The sequence below is a fragment of the Neophocaena asiaeorientalis genome, unplaced genomic scaffold, assembly GCF_003031525.2.
Source record: "Neophocaena asiaeorientalis asiaeorientalis breed wild unplaced genomic scaffold, Neophocaena_asiaeorientalis_V1.1 scaffold671, whole genome shotgun sequence".
Classification (NCBI taxonomy): domain Eukaryota; kingdom Metazoa; phylum Chordata; class Mammalia; order Artiodactyla; family Phocoenidae; genus Neophocaena; species Neophocaena asiaeorientalis.
Genome location: NW_020175533.1, coordinates 404,111 through 424,631, shown reverse-complemented (window position 1 = coordinate 424,631; position 20,521 = coordinate 404,111). Strand labels below are relative to the sequence as shown.

The window sequence follows — 20,521 nt, the reverse complement described above, 5'->3', positions numbered from 1 at the left end:
CCCATGAGAAATGTATGCACATTTATACCAAAAGTTGTATAAAGAATATTCACACTAGCATTATTTGTAGTCACCCCAACTGTCCTTTAACAGTAGAAGGAATAAATGTTATGGTACATTCTTGCAATGAAATACTATTCAGCAATGAAAATGAACAAGTTATTAAAACCCAGAAACATGACCAAATCTCATAAACAAATTTTAAAAGCTAGCCACAAAAGAACATGTGCTATATGCTTCCCCTTAAATACATTTTAAAAGCAGGCATAACTAAAGTATAGTGTTAAAAGTCAAGCTAGTGGAAAAAAAAAAGTCAAGATAGTGGTGTACCTTTAGGGAGGAAGGAAAGGGTAATAATTATGAGTGGAGGTTTTGAGGTATTGAAATGTTCTTTTTCTTGACTTGGATGATAGTTACATAGATGTTTTCTTGGTAATAATTCATTGAGCTAAACATTTATAATTTGTGCACTTAAAAAATACCTTTCCTGGTCCAAGATTATTTTTTTAAAAAGTCAACCTCTCAGGTATCTATAAGTGTAGAAGTCATGAACAGGAAGTGGCAATGTCTTCAGGAGACTGCTGAACATGAGGACAAAGAGTCAGCTTCTAAATACCTTCCTTACATAATGCCAGATGTCCACGTGTTCAGCTGCTTCACCATAATAGCCTTTCTTACTTTGATCAGATTCCTGCATCAGGATTTGTTCTTAAATTTCCTGTTCCCTTGGCTTTCGTAAATGTAGCTGAGCATCAGATTTTCACTTAATTTGGATGTTAACAAGGTTAGACAGTAATCTGACATTAATCAGTTGCTGATCCTATTCTATTCCTTCTTCCATCTCTGTCCCACTAAAGAGCTTGCTTTCTGGGGGGAGGGAAGTTTTCAGACAGTAGACATATTTCAGTTCATATTCTGAACTTTGCCGTGATCAATGGAGGAAGATGCTATTCCTGTGTGCGTGCATGCACGCGCACCCGTGTGTGTGTGTGTGTGTGTGTTAGGAGGAGGTGGTGATCAGGATGCTAATCTATGCACAGTGACCTTTGCTTCTATCTGACTGAGCAGATGTAGGAATTAATCATTGTCACTCCTGGATGCTGTGGCTGCAGCTGTCCCCCACTGCCTTTCTGTCCCTGATAGATTTATTAGTGCATTTTGTTTGCTGGAAAACATGCCTCAGCAGAGTAGAACTGGCAAATTAGAGAAGCTTATCTGTGAATATAATTTTCTAGAAACATGTTTTTCCTGCACATCGTACTTATGTACTCTAAACTCTTTAAAAGAAGAAGAAAGAGAGAAAAGAAAAACAAACTGGTAATATTGTTTATGTAATATCTGAACAGTTATGTCTCATCCTGAGAAATTTCACAGTGGACCAGTAACATTACTGTATAGCCTAGGATTGCAAAGAACTGATTGTCTTCTAACCTCTATACCCTTCTTCTTTTTGTATCTGCCCCCCCACCCATTAACTTTCAACTATCAGTTTGGTCCCACCCCTGGAATCTGGGCATAGTTTGGCTGTAGGCACAAGAAAATAAGTGGTGTAAATTAGCACTAAATTCATATTATAGCAGGCCCCACTAACAACTTTCAGACTATAACTAACACTCTCTGGACCCCAGGCATCCCCGCTGTGTAGATATCCCTGCAGCCTCACCAAATCCAACCCATGCCAATATTGACACTAGTCTGGATGGAAATCAAAGTAGACACACCATTTTGGATGTTGAGAGTCAGCTCCAGAATGCAGTATAAATTTCCTAGATCTGGCCTATCTATTTACTTAAAAAATTTTTTTTATTGGGGTGTAATTGATTTACAATGTTGTGTTAGTTTCAGGTTACAGCAAAGTGAATCTGTTATACAAATACATATATACACTCTTTTTTAGATTCTTTTCCCATATAGGCCATTACAGAGTATTGAGTAGAGTTCCTTGTGCTATACAGTAGGTCCTTATTAGTTATCTATTTTATATATGGTAGTGTGTATGCGTCAATCCCAGTCTTCCAATTTATCCCTCCCCTTCCCACTCCCTGGTAACCATAAGTTTCTTTTCTTTTTTTTTTTAAATAAATTTATTTATTTTATTTTTGGCTGCGTTGGGTCTTCATTGTTGCTCGCGGGCTTTCTCTAGTTGCAGCGAGCAGGGGCTACTCTTGTTGCGGTGCACAGGCTTCTCATGGTGGTGGCTTCTCTTGTTGCGGAGCAAGGGCTCTAGGCACGTGGGCTAGTTGTGGCACGCAGGCTCAGTAGTTGTGGCTTGCAGGCTCTAGAGCACGGCTCAGTAGTTGTGGCATGTGGGCTTAGTTGCTCCACGGCATGTGGGATCTTCCTGGTCCAGGGCTTGAACCTGTGTCCCTTGCACTGGCAGGCGGATTCTTAACCACTGTGCCACCAGGGAAGCTCCCATAAGTTTATTTTCTATATCTGTAAATCTATTTCGGTTTTGTAGATAAGTCCATTTGTAGTCTTTTTTTAGATTCCACATATAAGCGCTATCTTATATTTGTCTTTCTCTGTCGACTTACTTCACTCAGTATGAGAATCTCTGGGTCCATCCATGTTGCTGCAAATGGCATTATTTTGTTCTTTTTGTGGCTGAGTAATATTCCATTGTGTATATGTACCATAACTTCTTTATCTATTCCTCTGTTGATGGACATTTAGGTTGCTTCCATGTCCTGGCTATTGTGAATAGCACTGCAGTGAACATTGGGGTGCGTGTATCTTTTTGAATTACGGTTTTCTCTGGATGGCCTATCTATTTTCATTTTCCCCCTCTCTCTTATCAAATCAACATGCCCTAGGGCAGAGGCCAGAGTGGAGCAGCCAGTGTCTATTTAGAGTCTGTTCTTTCCTTTCCTGGTGGCATACTGCCTGCTAGAATCCTAGACCTCTCCCTTAGATACCTACACTAGCCTGTAGTATATCCTCCCTTTCTGGTACAACCCCTCACTCACTGGGTCCTCTGCTAATTTTCTGTACTTCCTGACCCTGCTTGGCGGACTTTGATTCTCACTCATACTTGACTATTTTGTTGACTCTTTCTTTTTTTTTTAATTTTTTTTGAAGTCTTTATTGAATTTGTTACAATATTGCTTCTGTTTTATATTTTGGTTTTTTGTCCATGAGGCATGTGGGATCTTAGCTCCCCGACCAGGGATTGAACCCACACCCCCTGCATTGGAAGGCAAAGTCTTAACCACTGGACTGCCAGGGAAGTCCCTTGTTGACTCTTTCTTCTGTATTTCTCTTCCTCAAAGTGATGTCCTGGTTTTACTTTTTTAAAACATTTTTTTAATTGAAATATAGTTGATTCACAATGTTGTACCAAGATCTCCTGGTTTTAGACATCCTTGCATGTTCAATCCCTAAATTACCACTGCTTCTTCTTCCTTTCATGCTCCCAGTATCTGGTTTGTGTGTCTTAATCCTATGAGTCTGCCTAGACTCCTGAATTCTGGTCTAACCTCTTTGGCCACCATTTGAGCCCCAATTCTTAGCAGCTTTCTGTCTCTGATAGTGATACCAAGCACCTTATTAGGAGAAGACAGGTTAATCCTCTGGATATCAACCTTAGTATTTGGTCCCATCTTCCCCCCTGCCCCCAAAAAACAAGCTATCCAAGTGTCCATTGACAGATGAATGGATAAACAAAATGTGAGATGTACATGCAATGGAATATTATTCAGCCTTAAAAGGGAAGGAAATTGACATATGTTACAACATGGACATATCTTGAGGACATTAAGTGAAATAAGCCACTCACAAAAAGACAAATACTGTATGCATCCATTTATACAAGATATCAAGGGTAGTCAAGCTCATAGAAATAGAAAATAAAATGGTTGTTGCTAGGGGCTGAGGGGAGGGAGGGAGAAATGGGAAATTATTGTTTAATGGGTATAGAGTTTCAGTTTTGCAAGTTGAAAAAGTTCTGGAGATTGGTTACACAACAATGTCAATATAATTAATACTACTGAACTGTACACTTAAACAGGGTTAAGATGGTAAATTTTATGTTGTTTTATTGTATGTAATTTTATTTTTATTTTACCACAATTAAAATCGTTTTAAATTTTAAAGAGAAAAATTAAAACTCCTATTAGTAGTAACTTATTTTGATAAAATACTCTACTATAGGGCCATTTCCTTAAAACTGTATTTTATTGCCTGTACTATCTTTCAGGGGAATAATGATAATGATCATCCTTAGATCATTACCTGTTTTGTGAAGTTGTTACTTTATTTTTCATGTCCTAACTTTACATTTCTGAACCTTTAAATGGTATCACCTCTTTCAAGTATTCCAGGATTTCCTTCTAGTATACACAAGATCTCTTTGTGATTTAATAGGTTTCTATGACATCCCCATTGGGCTTCTCCTTTCCAGGCTGCAGAGTGGTTTGTCCTCATTCTTTAGAGACTCTGCCACTCAGCTTTTCTTCTCCAGAATTTATTTATTTTCCTCATATCCTTCTTTAGTAAAGGTGACGAAAGCCAGATGTTTCCTTCTGGCACATTGTGATACTTTACCCTGGGCTTTAGATTCTTACCAGAAAGGGAAGGAGGTGGCCTAGTTTTGTGTGAGATATACAGCAAACAGTAGTAAAATAGAAAAGTTATTGGCAAGGAGAGTCTTTCTCAAATCTCCATGGGTAAGAATTCCTCAGACACATAAGTTAACAATAAGAATATACTTATTCTTTTGAGATATAATTCACACACCATGAAATTCATCTTTTTTAAATTAATTAATTAATTTTTGGCTGCATTGGGTGTTCGTTGCTGCTTGCGGGCTTTCTCTAGTTGTGGCAAGCGGAGACTACGCTTCGTTGCGGTGCACGGACTTCTCATTGTGGTGGCTTCTTTTGCTGTGGAGCACGGGCTCTAGGCATATAGACTTCAGTAGTTGTGGCACATGGGCTCAGTAGTTGTGGCTTGCGGGCTCTAGAGCGCAGGCTCAGTAGTTGTGTCTCATGGGCTTAGTTGCTCTGAGGCATGTGGGATCTTCCCGGACCAGGGCTCGAACCCGTGTCCCCTGCATTGGCAGGCAGATTCTTAACCACTGCGCCACCAGGGAACCCAGAAATTCATCTTTTTAAAGTGTACAATTCAGAAGATTGGACAGTTATCATCACTATCTAATTCCAGAATAATTTCATTACTCTGAAAAGAAACCTCATACCTGTTAGCACTCCCTCCCTATTTCTTCCCTCCCCCAGCCTCTAGCAACTACTAGTCTAACGTCTATCTCTATAAATTTGCCTTATCTGGACAATATGTATAAAGTCATACAACATGTGGCCCTTTGTATCTGGCTTCTTTCACTTAGCATAATCTTAGCATAATGATTACAGGGTTCATCCATGTTGTAGTATGAAGCAGCACTTCATTCCTTTTTATGGCTGAATCATGTTCTGTTGCGTGAATATTCCACATTTTGTTTATCCAATTATCAGCTGAGAGATATTTGGTTATTTCCCCTTTTTTTGTCTATTATGAATAATATGCTGCTATGAACATTCATGTATAAGTTTTTGTTGTACATTATGTTTTCCTTTATCTTGGGTGTATGTCTAGGAGTGGAATTTCTGAGTCATGTGGTGGCTCTGTGTTTATATAAATGCTGAGCTCTTTTCCAAAGTAGCTCTAGCATTTTACAGTCTCACTAGCAATGTTTGAGGGTTCCAGTTCCCTCCACATAATTGCCAACACTTGTTATTATCTGTCTTCTTTATTCTAGCCATCCTAGTGTGTATAAAGTGGTTTTGTGGTTTTGATTTGCACTTCTCTGATGGCTGATAATGTTGAGCATTTTTTCACATACTTATGGATCATTTGTGCATCTTCTTTGGAGAAATGTCTATTCAAATCCTTTCACAATTTAAAAAATTAGATTATTTATCTTAGGAATATAAACCAGTGATATCTCAAACTTGGTTTATATTAGAATCTCCTAGGGAGCTTTTAAAAATCCTGATATCCAGGCTTCACCCTAGACCAGTTAAATCAGAATGTCTGGGAGTGGGACAATAGCAGCAGTTTTTTCCAACTTTCCAGGTGATTCCAGTGTTTGAGAACCAGTGCCTTAGACTAGATGACCAAGCTGATGATACCAATATACAAATGTTAAAGATTTAGAAACTTAGAAATTATGCCAGGTATTAAAACTTGCACTAAATGTGAATTGTAAAAAGTCTAATCAGGTCAAGAGGTAGAGGTGAGCTTTTTAACAGAGATTTTTGATAGAATGACCTTTCCTATAACAGGAGGTTTCAAACCACCTACAGTTAGAAAAATGTCCTGGCTGTGGTTCTTGCCTTGTGACTAGGCATTGGTCTTAGGAGGTAACCATGGGTGAGCCAATTAAGGTGAGTTATCATGACACATTCAATCCATAAGCCCAGAAAATTTATCTCAGTCATTCAGTGTTCAAAGGGAAACTATGACAAAATGTGAGTATTAGCTAGGAGAAAATTGAAACATAGGCTTTGAAAGTCATAAGAAGATTGGAGACTGTTTTAAGAGATTCTATTGGAAGTAACTGAGTACTTCCAGTTAAAAGAGTAACTGAGAATTTTTAAAAAAGAAAAAAATCCAAGCACTTAAAAATGTGATAGTCACAATGGTTATTGTGGTGGGAAAAAGACATCTCTCAAAGACTGTAAAAAGCTACCCAGAAGAGATCAGGGAGTCCACAGAGTATGTCAGGTTAGGTACAAAATAGGAAAAAAGACTTTGAGAAGCACCTTTGAAGAGAGTCCAAAACACATAAAGGGATTATTTAAATCTATTAAAAGGAAGACGTTTAGAATAACAGTGGGATCTTTTGCTGTTAATAGTGGGGCACAGGGAGTGCTCAGAGACCAAAAGACAATAGTCTAAACTAATTATGTGCCTCTGAATTTCTTGAGAAAGATACCAGAGTGATTACCACATTCAAATTGCCTCCTATGAATGAATCAGTAGTAGTTGATCAAATAGTTTTCTCTGTTTTGCATATTTCAAGTCAGGTAGACAAATATTGATTAGCCACTGGAAACTGTTGACATTCATCTTGAGACTTTTGAAGGCCTCCAGAAGAAATTTTTCTCTTAGTCATGCCTTTCTCTGAAGCTATTGCCCTGGCCCTCTCCTTCCTGTTACCACCAAGCTTCTTAGAAGAGTGGTATTCAGCCACCTCCACTTCCTCATCTCCAGTGCATTCTTCAACCCATGCCCTGATTCCAGTGAAATGGCCTTTGACAACGTCGTTAAATCAACTCATCTCTTTTTAGATGCCATCCTGTTTAGCCTCAAGCCACGTTAACACTTAACCATCTCCTCTGTTCCTCCTTTCTGAAAACTTCTCTGTTCTTCACTTTACCATACATGATTGTCCTGGTTTTAGCTCTTTGCTTCTTACCAGCTGCTTTCACTGGCTCCTGTATTCCACCTACCCATTTCATGTTGATATCATCTTCGGTTCCAGTCTTAATTCACTTCTTAGACTATACCCATCACCTGGTCTTAATCCCTCCTGTGACATATCCCGAAGCCCTGCCTTTTTCAAATCCCACATTCTAACTTCATAGTTGATATTGTTAGATGGATGTTCCTCAGTCAGTTCAGATTTGGTGACCAAAAAACAGACTCATACCTTACCACTAATCTTTCTCTACCTCTGTGTATTTCCTGTCTCCATTAATAGCACTACCATCCACATTTCTCATTCTGGATTTCCTTGTCTCCCTACACATCCAGTTAGTCACCAAGTCTTAGACGTTTAATCTCTGAAATGTCTCTAAAATTGTTCTCCTATTATCCACCTCTGTTGCCCAAGTGTAGTACTGATCTACTCTTCATCTGAATTCTTGCAGGAGCCCCCTAACTGGTCTTGTCCATTTCCAGTTCAGCCTTTGCCCTCTTGCCAGCATTTTTTTCTTCAAACATAGACTTCTATTGCCTACCCAACTCCTAAGGTAAGCACTTAAGATCTTTTGTAGTCTGGCCTTAATCTACAATTTCTGTTTATTCCCTTTAAATTAAGTTGTACTTGCATCATACAAGATAATGGCCATTCCTAGAGCATACCATGCACTTTTCATCGCCCAGCTTTTGCTCATGCTCTTCCTTGTTTCATGACTCTTCTCATTTTTCACCTGATAAACTCCTATTCATCCTTTAAGACAAACTCTTGTCCATCAAAATGTGGGCCCTGGACCAGCAGCATCAGTAGCATCTGGGAACTTGTTAGAAATACAAATTCTTGGCGCCCTACAGTAGACCCTACTGAATCTGACACTTTGGAGGATGATGACCAGATCTGTACTTTAACAGGCTCTTCAGGTGATTCTTACCAATTCTAAAATTTAAGAACCACTGTTCTAAGGCACAATTCCTTTATCAGTATCCACAGCACTTTGCATATACCATGGTAGTTGCTCCATTGTTTCATAATCATATTTACCCATCCACTTATCTATTTCCTCTGCCTCATATTGAGTCTTCAAATTCAAATACAATATATTTGTTTATTTCCTAGCACCTGCCAGTGTCTGGCATACAGGAGACGCTTGATAAGAATTTGGAACCTTAAGCACACTCTACTCCCCTCCAGGATTCGGTCCAGTCAGAGTGCATACAAACACACAGCGCTGATAATCAGAAGGTGTCCAAGGTTTCTACTCTTAAAAGCTGACATGTGCCACACTAGCCAAAAGCACACATACTGACAAGACCAAGTGTCAGCAAGGATACAAAGAAGCTGGATCTCTCATACATTGCTGGTGGGTAAAATGGTACCACTACTCTGGAAAACAGTTTGGCAGATTTGTACGAAGTCAAACATACACTCACTGTGTAATTCAGCAATCACACTCCTGGGTATTTACCCTAGAGAAATCAAAACTTATCTTCACCAAAAAAAAAAAACTGTACACAGATGTTTATAGAAGCTTTATTTGTAATAATCAAAATCTAGAAACAATCCAAACATCCTTCAACAGGTGAATGGATAAACAAACTGTGGTACATCTATATAGTGGAACACTGCCCAGCAATAAAAGGGAACAAGCTGGGGCACTATGCCGAGGGAAGAAAGCCAGTCTCAAGAGGTTACATACTGTATGATTCTATTTATATGGCATTCTCAGGAGATGAATTTATAGTGATGAAGAACAGATCAGAGGTTGCCAGGGGTTATAGTTGGAGGGAAGGGTGTGACTTGGAGCGGGTAGTTGGAGGGAGGTTTTATTTTGTTTGCATAATGGAAGAGTTTCGTATCCTGATTATGGTGGTAGTTATCAATGCATTAATCTATACATGTGGTAAATTTCATAGATCTACACACACAAAGAGTGCATGTAAAAACTGGTGAGATTCGAATAGGGTCTATAGTTTAGTTGATAGTATTGCACCAGTGTTGATTTCCTGGTTTTGATAATGTACTCTAGTTATGTAACATGTTATCTTTGGAGAAAGCTGGGCGAAGGGTACACGGAAACTCTCAGTTCTGTTTTGCAATTCCCTGTGAGTCAAATAATTTCAAAAGAAAAAGTCTTTTGAGAAAAAGAAAGCACAGGGATTTCTGGTGAAAGCTAAATTAGAAAGCGCTGCTTGACACAACTCTAAAATGGGCCCCAGGAAGGGAGACGAGTTCGTTGCCCGGTGGAGATGGGAAAGGAGGGAAGTGGAGTGGAAATTCCTGTCTTGGAGACTGTTTGGTAGGACGTGGCCCAGGCCTGTTACCTCTCTCCAGTGTGACTGCAGGCTCCTGCTCGCTCGGGGAAGAGTGAGTACTGGGGTGGAGAGGGAGGTGAAAGCTTCCTCCTCAGCAGTTTCCCACATGGGGAGAGTGGGAGGAAAACCTTTCCTCAGTAGGCCTAGGTGGGAAAATGGAAAGAGGGGTTAAGAAATGTTGCCGTCCTGGACTTCCCTGGTGGTCCAGTGGTTAAGACATTCTGCTTCCACTGCAGGGGACATGGGTTCCAACCCTGGTCAGGGAAGTTCTGCACGCCGTGTGGTCCGGCCAAAAAAAAAAAAAAAAGTTAACATCCCTTAACAAGGTTAAAGGTGTGCCCAGTGAAAGATTAAATGGCATAAGAACTCAAGCTCTGGAATCAAACTCCACCTCAGATCCCAGCTCCATCACTTATTAGGCATGTGACTTGATCACTTTAATGAACTTTGCTAAATCCCACTTCTCTATTTAAAAATAGGAGTAATGGGACTTCGCTGGCAGTCCAGTGGTTAAGACTTTGCACTTCCACTGCAGGGGACATAGGTTCGATCCCTCGTTGGGGAACTAAGATCCCGCATGCCGGGTGATGCAGCCAAAAAATAAAACTAAAAATAAGTTAAAAAAAAATTTTTTTTAATAGGAGTAGTGATACTGTGTATCTCAGAAGGCTATGAAGATTGCATTAGGTAGTTTATGTAGAGCACAGCCTAGCACATATTAAATATATAATTGATGTTGCCTACTCTTTTTAATATTATTCTGTATAATTATCAATATTCTAAGTAGTATAGAAAACATGTATTCATATGATTCTGACTATAATGTAATTTTTGATGATCCAGAGGCACTTCAGGATCCTTCACTACTTCAAACATCATGAAATGAGCACTTAGTCCCTGTATGTGTACACACAGACAATTTAACTTAAAGGTGCTAGTTGTTACTTTCTATCACAGGCTTCTTATCTGCTTTTTACTTTAGGTACATTATCTCTAACCCATATAGCACTCAGGAGGATAAACTGAGATGAAGAAACCGCCTTGGCATGGTGAGACAGATCACCCATCACACACAGCTAGTCAATCTAGTCAGTCCAATTTCAAAGCCACGCCTTTTCCACAACTTTATGTTACCTCAGTATTAACCTCAGTATTAACCTCAGTGTTAATCCGTGAAAGCTGCTTAAACATACACACAGACTAACACTTGTTCCTTTCACATCAGATTACAGGACAGAATATGCAACTCCTGTCAGCCTAAGGCAGATACTTCCAGGCCATTGCTGGGGCCAAGACTTGAACACTAGACAATGATGGAAACCAAGAGCCCAAAGCCAGCTGTAGCAAGAATTCAGTCTGGGGTTGCAGCCAGTAGGTCGAGCCAGGAGTCGTAGGGAACGCTGCCAAGGTCTGAGGTCCAGGCCGGCAATCAGAATTGGAAGAGGCAGGCAATGCCCAGCAGAAGGCACTCCAGGGAACTCAGACTACCTCTCTATCTCCTCTTGATGGTAAATTCCAGCTAAAGGTGAGAAGGCAGAGGTGAAAACCCTGAGCCTGGAATTTCCCTGGTGGTCCAGTGGTTAAGACTCTGCACTCCCAATGCAGGGGGCCCTGGTTCGATCCCTGGTCAGGGAACTAGATTCTGCATGTGGCAATGAAGAGCCCACGTGCCGCAACTAAGACCCAGCACAGCCAAATAAATAAACAAATAAATATTTTAAAAAGAAAGAAAGAAAGAAAAGAAAACCCTGGGCCTGCCAGAGCTAGTGCAGGACGTTAGAAACCAGGGTCAGGAAGGCCCTAGCAGAAGTTCGTTGATCAGTTGGATGGACACAGATCCCAGGTGGCTGGGGTAGACTGGAGGGAAGTGAGAGAACACCAGAAGGAACCAGGAGTCAGGACATCTACATTAGCTGTCCCCACGTGGTCCCTGTCTGGCTGTAAAACTGCATACTGGTCCCTTCATCTTAAAATAAGGGAATCAGGTTCACTCAGTGGTTTAAGCCATGTTCCTTAGAACCCTAAGACTCAAAGCCTGTCCTAGGTAATTTGTGGGGGGCAGAGTGGTGGGGAGCAAGCAGGTCCTGCCTTTCTAGAAGTCTCCCTTTTTCTCTTTGGAGTACTCTTCCAAGACTCATGATTTATCCAGGATAAGAGACATTTAATAGGTTTCCACCAGGTTCAGGGCCCTGTAGATGGTGCTGATAGAGACAAAGCTGAGTAAAACCCAGTCCCAACATCATGAATTCCCAGATTGTGGCCCAGTGGGGAATGATTCCAGCAGTTGTAGCTGTTGGGGATTTCACTCAGATTCACTAAGGCCCAAAGTTCTAACACCACAAACCTGAGGATGAGAAAGAAGGGAAAGAGGGAAAGGAAACCTCCCCAAGATGGCAGGCCAGTCTTTGGTGCCTCAGAGAGATCAATTTACATGTCACCTGGTAAATGATAATATTCTGGTTCACAGCAGACGCCCTGTGATGGGGTGTTTCACGTGGCCAATTGTGCTGTGCTTTATGCTCTACTTAAAATCAGGGCATCTGCTCTGTCCTTTGGGAAGTGCTACAAGTCTCCTGCTAGGAATTGCTCAAGGCCTTTCCCACAGCTAAGGGGAGAAAGGAAGTTGAAATCACTGCTTCATAAATTATAGCACATGCCTACCCTCTAGGGTCTGAGGTTATATGACAGAAGAGGACTTTTTGTGTTTCTAGTGTTTCCCCCTCACCAGCATTTAAAAACACATTTAAAATATATTACAAGTGCATGAGACATAGAAACTAATTTTTTAAAAATCTGTGTGGAATGTGGCCATAATACTCCTAATTAAAACCATACAAGCTCCTTTCTAGTAAGGGTACCCTTTGGTACCCTTTTTCCCTCTCATCACCAGCTTATCTTGAATCTATCAGTATGCTTTTTCACCACTGTCCTAAACTTGAGCTGGTATAATGAAGTAATTAATGGGCATTGGGTCTTATATCTAAATATTCCCATTTCAGCTTTAAAAATATTTGCAAGGCTGCATTTTAAAATTGATCCTTAGGCCTTTTTATATTCCGTGAGAGCTGTGCCTTTTGAAATTTGTATACTAGAAATTTATATTCATAGTCACATAAAAATATCCATATTAAACATACATTCATATACATAGATTTTGTTAAAGTGCTCAGTGTATACTGAGAAAATAACTGGTAATATTAAATTAGATTTTTATTCTATTTTAAAAGGTGACAGAATAAGCAAATTGTCTTTGCCATGAAAACATTAGAAACCAGAGAGGTAGAATCCTAATGAGCTGAGGACAGAAATTAGATCTCATTTGCTTTCCTGTCTCCAGTTCTTCTTAATACCTTGACAAGTAGATATTTAAGAATTGTTGAATTAATGTCTGATGCAGAAAGTTTATTAAAAAGATAATAATGAATAAAACATGGAGACACGAAGATCATCTGTTAAAGGGAAATTTAGGGGCAGGATGTATACCAAGTTTTCTTTTGCACTTAATCGCTAAATATTTTGATGCATTGATTGAGACATAAATTCGAATGCATCTCTGGTAACCAGGTCAGCCTATTGTTCCTGCTTAAGTTAGAGAAGCAGAAATGCAAAGGGTCCAAGGGGGGCAAGCGGGGGGTGGTGGTGAGATGAAATGGGAGACTGGAAGCGACATATATACACTAATATGTATAAAGTAGACGACTAATAAGAACCTGCTCTATAGCACAGGGACTGCACAGTAGAAACTAACACAACATTGTAAAACAACCACACACCCCCCCCCCAAAAAAATCTTTTGAAAAAAAGAAATGCAAAGTGTGACTGGCTTATTAATAAACCAGAGCAGGGAAAAGAAATTTGCTTCTGGAATAAGTTGAGAAGGGAAGAGCTGGAAGGGGCCCTAGATTTCATCAAGTCAAACTACTGCTAACCATTTGGCTCTTCTGCAGGCAGAATGTCCCTATTCATCTAGTTCCTCCCCAGCTTCAGGGCTATAGGCCTGAATTGACAGAATAGTTGGTAGGGACCTTGGTCTCTCCGTGTAAAACAAGGCTCTGCAAGCGCTTAATGGCTACAGGAAAGCAGGCACATTTAGAGAGGCCAGGCCCACTCAGGACAAGAAGCAGGGCTTAGTGTTTTAGTTCATGACAAAACATCATTTACTGCCTGCAAGGATGTAAAGAGAAGGCATGCATTGCAGCCTAGCTGCAAGCAGCAAATCAGGATCAGCGGATTTTCTGAAGTCAGAATGGGATGCGTGTTGTTAACCTCTGAGCAGATGTCACCTGAGACCCTGTAGCCTATGTGGTCATGAAGATGAGGTTTCATCCATCAATTGCTCAACAACAGTCATGTCACTGGGCCTACATGGCCCTCGACACATGATGTAAGAGACATATTCGACAAAGGCATTTCCCGGGGGGATTCTCCAAGATGAATTCAGCCAATGGAAAGGAATCTTTCAAGTGGCCTGATTTCACTGGAGACAAGTGAACACATATGCATGTGTGCCTGTGTGAGTATACACATCCCCAAGATGCTGCGCTTTCCTAGAAACAAAGAATGGGAGAGCGAAAAGCTTCACAAGCATCCCATTAGGATCCTTTCTCTCATTTATTTTTAGACTCCCTAGGCACCATGCTGAGAGAGGAAGCAGAGGAGGGGGTCACCCAGATGACGCGGCTTTTCAGTGAGGGTTTGGGGGCTGGGGATTTGCCAGGTGGTTAAAACCCTATGTCTGTGGAAGTCCACGGCACGTAAAATATCTTGGCCCTTTTGTGTTCAGTAATGCCAGGGAGTTTCCAGCCGTTCTAAGAGGGACCAAGGGGATCCTCCTAAAGCTCCTACCATTACCCAGAATGTACCCCTCTTGCCTTAGCACCCATTGAACCGGCTCTTGACTCTCCCTCTGACTGTCAAGGATCTCTGCCACTTTATGGCCATTTGGCACACTTTGGGAGGGATGAGAGCCTCCTTCCTCCACCTAACAGAGGAGAGCATTGCCAGGGAAAAATGAGATTAGGGAAGACAACAAAGAAAGGAAGAAACAATGGGCCTTCCATGTCCATTAATGAGTTCATTCATTCATTCATTCATCCATCTAACAAATGATTATGGAACACTTGCCATTTTCCAAAGCCTGTGCTAGGGGCTGAAATACAGACAAATAAGAAACATCCTGGCTTTTGAGGAGTATAAATTGTCTAGTGGGACAACAAAATCAATACAATTGTCGTGTAATATAACACAAATGTATTGATGCACATATACCCTGGGGTAGTAGAAGGACGTGGAGGGCACCAAGCCTAGACTGAGAGCATCATCCAGACAGACACATGCTCTTATTTCTTTGAATCCAATGAAGTGAGTCACTCAAAGGAAATATGAAGAAATAACTCATAGAACAAATAAAAAGATTGACTGGTAGTACAGTAAGCTTGACTGATTGATTTTGGTGGCAACGGTCTACAAGGTTTTACAATCTTCCCCCACAGCAGTCAGCAGCCTGGATGTAAAAGCAGACAGTGAACTGTAATTTTTTTTTTATTTACTGTAGTTGATTTACAGTTTATGATAGTTTCCAGTGTACAGATTCTTCTGCATTACAGGTTATTACAAGATACTGAATACAGTTCCCTATGCTGTACAGTAAATCCTTGTTTATCTGTTTTGTATATAGTGGCGTGTATCTGTTAATCCCATACTCCTAATTTATCCCTCCCCCGCTTCCCCTTTGGTAACCATAAGTTTTCTATGTCTGTGAGTCTGTTTTGTAAATATGTTGATTTGTATTATTATTTTTTGCGGTACGCGGGCCTCTCACTGTTGTGGCCTCTCCCGTTGCGGAGCACAGGCTCCGGACGCGCAGGCTCAGCGGCCATGGCTCACGGGCCCAGCCGCTCCGCAGCATGTGGGATCTTCCTGGACCGGGGCAGGAACCCGCGTCCCCAGCATCGGCAGGCAGACTCTCAACCACTGTGCCACCAGGGAAGCCCTGATTTGTACTATTTTTTTGGATTCCACATATAAGTGTTATATGATATTTGTCTTTCTGACTTACTTCACTTAGTATGATAATCTCTAGGTCCACCCACGTTGCTGCAAATGGCAATATTTCATTCTTTTTATGGCTGAGTAACATCAATGGATTGAACTTTTGATGCGAGTTTTGTCGAGCAGGTGCAACAAAAGGGCCTGTTTGGAAAGGGAATTGGGTGTTGTTGAGAGAACAGTCCCAATAACCAACCAGAGGTTTGAAATTGAGTAGAGGAAGGAAGAGAGACTGTGAGAAAGCTAAAGAACCAAGGAACTGAAGGTCTGGAGGTTGTCAGTGGGCAAGTGTATTAGATGTAAGCCTATGAGAGTAGAGGGCTGAGGATAGGAGACTCATTCATTCATTCATCAAGTATTTATTGGGTGATTTTAAAAATTAATTTTTATTGGAGTATAGTTGCTTTACAATGTTGTGTTAGTTTCTGCTGTACAGCAAAATTTATTGAGTGATTTTAATATGTGAGGTGGTGTTATAGTGCTGGGAGTACATCATGAACAATTCTAATTGGCAGGAGAAGACAATAAACAACAAGAATAATAAATATGTAAATTATGTAACATGTTAGAGGTAATAAGTACTATGGTGGGATGGGGATGGAGAGAATAGTGTGGGGTAATAAGGATTTAGTATCTAGTGGAAGAGTGTGATTTTAAGTGGGATTGTCATCATAGCCCTGGTTGAGAGGGTAACATTTGAATAAAGATATGAAGGGAGAGAGGGAATGAACCATGCACATATGTGAATTAAAATATTCCAGGCAGGGAGCACAGCCACTTTAAAGCCTTGAAGTGTGAGAGCACCTGGTGTTTTCATGAAATAGCAAGGAGGTGTGTGGAGTGGAGTGGGCAAGGGGAAGAAGTAGGAAATGAGGTAGAGAGATAACGGGGACCAAATGTGTAAGCACTGTAGACCCTGGTAAAGACTTTGGCTTTTTTCGAGTGAGATAGAAAGCCATTGCAGGGTTCTGAGCAGAGAAGTGACATGATCACTGTGGCTGCTATGTTGAAAATAGAAGTCGGGAGGGTCCAGAGTAGAAGCAGGGAGACCAGTTAGGAGGCTGGTGTAATAATCCAAATGAGAAATGCAAAGTCAGACTTTGATCAGGGTGATGGCAGCAGAGGTGGTGAGAAGTAGTTGGATTCTGGATGTGTTTTAAGGTTAGAGCCAATAGGATTTCATGACAGATTGGATGTGGGAGGTGAGCTAGAGTCAAGTATGACTCCACGATTTTTGGTCCAAGCAAATATAAAGATGAAGTTGCCATTATCTGAACTGAGGAAGGATGTAAGAACAGGTTGAGGGGGGAGACCAGGAGTTAAATTTTGGATGCATTGAAATCAGAGATATTGGCGTTTAAATTTTCTGAAGTGGAACCATTCTGAATGATCATAAGACCCAGGGTGTGATCCAGGGTGTCTGAAAGTGGAATAAAGTGAAGTTGTTATGATTAAAGCATTTAAACTCTGGAAGTTGAAAGGTTAATGAAATCTCCTAGGACGGTCTCCTAGGATGGTGGCCCAGGCAGGAGAGGAAGAAGCAGCGCCAGGCTGCTCTCACCCTTAAAATACAAAGTTTGAATATAAATAGCTACAGGTCACACAAATATTAGTTTGAGGTGTTCAGAATTTGAATTGAACTTAATACATTAGAAATAAGCAAAATGATAAGTGATCACATTTGCTGAAACACACCAGACAAAATTATGATAAAACTGTTTGGAACATATCCAGATGAGTTAGATTTATAATCCCATTGTAGCGTGGATCAAAAACAGTGGACTGAAAAAGAAATTCAATAAATTTCACAATTTAATCTTAATTGTTTTATTAAAAAGCTTTTTGGGTATGTTTTTAGATATGTTTAAAGCTCAATGATACTATTTATATCGACTCATGTAGCATTTTAGAAAGCATGGCCCTGTGACATTTTAGGAAAGTTTTCTAATAGTAACAGCAAGCCAAGAAGTACCCTCAGCCCCATTCACAGGCTATGTTTCCAAACTCTGTCCTTAACATCATTAAGAAGAAACAACAGGATACCAGTGTCTCTATAACTCCAAGTATAATGAAAGACCAAGTTCAGAAACTGATATTTGATAAAGATTTTTAAAACATCATACTGGTAGATGTCATTTATGCACCTGAATTCATTAAAGACTTTGAAATGATAATACAGGTTTATATAGGTTCTGCAGATATAGATGGATATTTATCTCTATGTATTGAAACCTTACTTGAGAAGAGAGAAATCAAGAAAACTCTTGCCTTATATTGCCAATCAGTAAAGGAAGTAAAAAAGATAACGAGGTAGCTATAAAATCCTTTTTTTAAAAAAAATGCCACCTTGTTTCTGACTGTCAGTAACCCAGTCTGGGCTTTTTGTCTCTTCATAAATGAAACACAAGTAATCTAGATGGGCCTAGCTATTTATAAGTAGATAATATTTAAATCTTCTTCCCTTGTAGAAATTATGTTTGTGGTTATTAAAATATTCAGCATATGCAGTCTTCATCTTTTAGTTCAATAGAAAAATATAAATGATATAGGTGGTTGAATTCCTATCAAAGTAGCAAAGACATTCTCCAGACTTACATAATTCACCTGCTGAATTGGAGATGATTCACCTTTCAGTGACTTCACAGGTGTTAACTTGGCCAAACACAATAGGTAAATCATCTTCTATTCATTTTTTTTCTGAGGCAAGTTTTCAGTATCATTGTTTAGGAAAAATATCAAAACATACATATATAAGTCCATAACATGTCCATTTGAAAATTAATTTGCATCAACTTCTGAGATGTGAAGACTATGTAATGTATATTTTGTTTTTTAAAAAAACTAAATTGAGTTCCTCCTAACTAAATCAGGAGGGGGAGGAATTCTAAATCAGGATTCATGCAGTACTGAATTACACAAAGGAGACCTGATTGTACAGTGGTGTTCAAATTAAATGGTCCAGAGAGGAGTTGAGAAAGAAACCTACCGTACATCAGTGATCTAGACAACACAGACGTGTGGCTGTGAAACCTGGGCATTTGCTTGGTGAGAACCTCATCATCAGATATTCATAGCTGATGCCTAGGAGCTTGTGAGAGGCCACGGGGAAGAACAGCCTCAGTTCTTGGTCCTGCAGGATCCCACCCAGTGGTTTTACCACTGCCCAAGCTTCTGGCTGCACTGAGTGGCCAGTCCCGGTCAGCGGTGCCCTCTTTTCTAAATCAGTGTCAGCACTGGTCTCTCTAATGTATACTTTTCTTAACAAATGCTTTGCAAAGCTGCTGATAATCATTGTTATTTTGGTATACAATATTCAGCACATATTCCCCCTTCTTATGGGAAGAGACAAAGAAACTAGGGAAGATTACTCTAAGCCCACAGTTTGAAGACATGATGACTGACGAAGCAATCCTGAAGGAAGAAGTGGATAGGTAGGATAGGGCTAAATCTTAAATGGGGATACAGGAGACTTAAGGTAAACAATAGAAAATTGTTCTTTATACATGTAGCTCTCTTGGTAAGTGATGAAGGTGGTATTTTAAGAAAATAAGTGTGAAAGCAATACGCAAGATGTATTAGGACAGGGAAAAACTGGTGTTACAGAGAGCTGAAGCTTACACCAAAAAATCTAAAGATTAACATTTTTGCATCGCCAAAGAGTTTTAGCACACACTCATTTGATCCTCACAGTACCCTGTGGGTGGATACAAAAGAAGATATTATCTTCATTTCACAAATGAGGAAGCAGGAACCTAGACTAGTTAAATGAGGCTATGAAAGTCACACAGCTGTGACTGGCTGAGCCAGGATTCCCATCTCATACCGACTCCAGTTCCATTTCTCCTAACACGACTGTGTCCTGGATAAATGTGGTAGCAGGAATGGAGAGTGAGGGATAGCTCAGAGAGCTTTTGAAATAACAAGTGAAAGAAATTGGCAATTGATTGGGTAGAGGTGGAGAAGGAAAAGGAAGAGGGAAAAGTTGATTCCCAGGTTTCTAAAGCCTGGAAGATGATGAGGTTAACAGTATCATCAGCTGTGTTGGCAACATGCTTGCAACATGCTTGCTACATGCTGGGCCCTGTGCCACACACTTGGCTACATTGCCCCTTTGAATCCTCACAACTCTTTGGTTTGGGCAGGAGGGGAGCGTGTATTATTATTATCCCCATTTTACAAGGCAGTTGTTCTCACTTTTAGAGGAAGAGAAAAAAGTCAAGATTTTTGCTCCAAGACTGGGTAAGGCTCAGCTGGACTCATTGGCTTACGGTGACCATACTTGGGGCCTGAGTCGCAGGCAGAGGTTTGGTGTTCTTGTATGTGTGGACGTAATTATGTTGCCGGCTATGAAGTAATCAAGCTGGGCCAATGGTGGTTGTGATGGTTCTAAGTACAGCATTGCCAAACTGTTTGTTTAATGCCTCCTAGGTACGTTGCCTGTCTTTAAAGTAGGCTGTACTAAGTAGCTGGTTTTGCCTTCGCTCTGGCCTTTAAGGTGATCAGCCAGGTAATCCAGGTACATAGATAAGAATGCTTTCCCCCTTTGTTACTATTTAAAAATAAACATATAGGGAACTTCCCTGGTGACGCAGTGGTTAAGAATCCGCCTGCCAGTGCAGGGGACACAGGTTCGAGCCCTGGTCCAGGAAGATCCCACATCTTCCCTTAGATCTTGTGGAGCAACTAAGCTTATGCGCCACAACTACTGAGCTCGTGTGCCACAACTACTGAAGCCCGCACG

General features: G+C 40.5%; 1 protein-coding gene and 1 non-coding gene across 3 annotated transcripts in view; both read left to right on the top strand.

Annotated features, from left to right (window-relative positions):
* The window catches only part of GPR156 (G protein-coupled receptor 156), a 58,596-nt gene that overhangs the window by 10,702 nt on the left and 27,373 nt on the right, over positions 1–20,521 (top strand). The gene's annotated exons all lie outside the window — the stretch shown is intronic.
* TRNAG-CCC (transfer RNA glycine (anticodon CCC)) lies at positions 11,295–11,367 on the top strand. Its single transcript has one exon. It is a non-coding gene; the product is annotated as a tRNA-Gly (tRNA).